Genomic DNA, 2,596 nt, shown 5'->3' on the forward strand with positions numbered 1-2,596 from the left:
TCTAGTTTTATAGAAAGATTTTAAGAAAAATTATGAAAAAAAAATAAAATTTTTAACTGTATTTAATAATTTGATAAAAAAAAAACTTTTTTGGAAATTTTCTAATTGTGCTTTATTTAAAAATTTCATTTACTATAATAAGTTAATAACAATGTTTATCTAGTTTTATAGAAAGATTTTTAAGAAAAATTATGAAAAAAAATAAAATTTTTAACTGTATGCAATAATTTGATAAAAAAAACTTTTTTGAAACATTTCTAATTGTGCTCTATTTAAGAATTTCATTTACTATAATAAGTTAATAACAATGTTTATCTTGTTTTATAGAAAGATTTTTAAGAAAACTATGAATTTTTTTTAACTGTATTCAATAATTTGATAAAAAAAACTTTTTTTAAAATTTTTATCTTTATTCCATGAATTGATACAAATTTTGAAAACCCTTTATGTGGAATTGTAGGAAATTGTTTTCAAAGAGAAAAACAGAGCATAAAGATTCATAATTTATTACTTTTAAAGAACTCTGATCATAATCCACATTGAATAATCTTTGTTTTAACTTTTATAGAAAGATTTTGATAAAAAAAATTCTGAAAAAATTGAAATTTTCAGTATTATTACATGATTTGATCAAAATTTTGAAACTAGTAAAAAAATGTGGGCTGCAATTAAAGATTATTACCTTGTGAAGCAAATATCTTGTTCCATTCACTTGAACTACAAGATCACTAGAAACCTCAGAAGAAACTGACCTGAATTAATACAAAAAAATATTTAAAAAACTTTTACCAAAAAGATTTGTGAATCACAATAAAAAAATATAAACTTGATATGTATACCTTACTGATTCTGAATTGTAGAATGTATCAGGCCTAGAACCAAGTTTCATAAACTTCATGACTGACTTATTTTCTTGTTAAATATGTTCAATGAATGAAGATCAATCTTTTCTCTCTCATGAAACAATACCTATATCATATGAACCAAAAAACATAGCACAATTAGAAAAATTGTAAATTTCTCATTAAATAATGAACACACATGAAAGTCGTCGTTCTAAAAAAATATACATATATACTTTATCAAGAACACTCTAATAAATCAAACATTTTTTTATGATTTTGATGTGGGATTTGAATGTTGCAAATAATAAAAGAGTCCCAGAAAATTTGAACAAAAACAGAGAAATATTAAAAAAAATTTGTAGTGATCTCATAAGATTCTTGAAATCAACATAAACCCTAAAAACTGGAATTCATTAAAGATTTTCATGTGGGTTTAAAATGTTGTAAACAAAGACAAAATCCCAGAAAATATTAACCAAAAAGTGAAAACAGAGCACTATTAGAATATTGCAAAATTCCCACTTTCACTTGTTCATAACCCCACAAGATTCTTGAAATCCACCAAAACCCTCAATAAAATCCACCAAAAAATCGTATGAAATCTTTATGATTTTGATATGGGTTTATAATGTTGAAAAAAAAAGACAAAAATCCAGAAAAATAAACTAAATATCAAGTGATTTCATTCAAATCTTGTCACTTTAAAAAAATAAAAAATTCATTAGAAACACATTAAAGACACAATTTTTATGAATTTAGTTGTGTTGTTTGAGAAGATTAATTGATGGGCAATAAAGACACAATTTTTATGAATTTTGGCACCTTTTTGGGCAATAAAGACACAATAAAGACTACAAACAAAATAACCACCAAAGACTCAATTTTTATGAGTTTTATGCAGTTGTATGTAAAAAAAAAAATTTTAAACAGTGTTTTGAACTACCCATTATACTAATTTTGACGCTGCAGAGGCGAAGGTTATGAAGAACCCTGTTTTTTCTCTTAGTAGTGTAAATTTTCACGATTTCGCCTGAAAATTTTATAGGTATTAAGTCCGGACACCTCAAAAATATTTTTCTGTAACTTCAACCACCCCTTTGATTAAGCCAAAGCTTCGTCACTGCCAAGCATGACTCATACATACCCTGAACTTAACCATCAACCCTCGTACCATTGGACTGCAGTTTTTTTTTTAAAAACTAATTGATGGGTAATAATAAAGAATAAAGAAGAACCTGAAATCTTGAAAATGGTGAAGAAAAAGATACAATTTTTATGAATTCTTGATCACACAAGATAACCACCAAAGGCACAATTTTTATGAGTTTTATGGAGATATTTGAGAAGAATTATAAATGGGTATAATAAAGGATAAAGAAGAACCTGAAATCTTGAAATATGGAGAAGAAGATTGAATGAGAGAATAACAGAAGAATGTGGGAAGCAATCAAGTGTTCATAAGTATGTTAAAATGCCAGCATGCTATGTATATGTATGTATTACATTTGATAGTAAAAGTCGACTCCCACGTGCTTATCTTGTGCCCACTTCTTGCATAATTGTCACACCAAATTCTTCCTTCTTTTATACAACTTTTTTGGCAAAATGTATATGTATTAAGTTTAGTCTAAAATGATGGTGTTTAAGAATAATAATACTTACTAGAGTAATACTATTAAAGCACAAGATGAGAACAACCTTAATGCGTGTATTTTTTACTGTTGCCTGACTTGTTAAATGTTAAAGCGCGA

General features: G+C 26.1%; 1 long non-coding RNA gene across 1 annotated transcript; it reads right to left on the reverse strand.

Moving 5' to 3' along the window:
- Window positions 1–681: 681 nt before the first annotated feature.
- On the reverse strand, window positions 682–2,300 carry LOC143591662 (uncharacterized). The gene is made up of 3 exons (XR_013145734.1): window positions 2,229–2,300; window positions 840–969; window positions 682–752 (listed from the first exon to the last, which is right to left on the reverse strand). It is a non-coding gene; the product is annotated as an uncharacterized LOC143591662 (long non-coding RNA).
- Window positions 2,301–2,596: the final 296 nt, after the last annotated feature.

Source organism: Bidens hawaiensis, unplaced genomic scaffold (genome assembly GCF_021521415.1).
Source record: "Bidens hawaiensis isolate Kalapana, Puna unplaced genomic scaffold, B.hawaiensis_p1.1 tig00039976_1, whole genome shotgun sequence".
NCBI lineage: Eukaryota > Viridiplantae > Streptophyta > Magnoliopsida > Asterales > Asteraceae > Bidens > Bidens hawaiensis.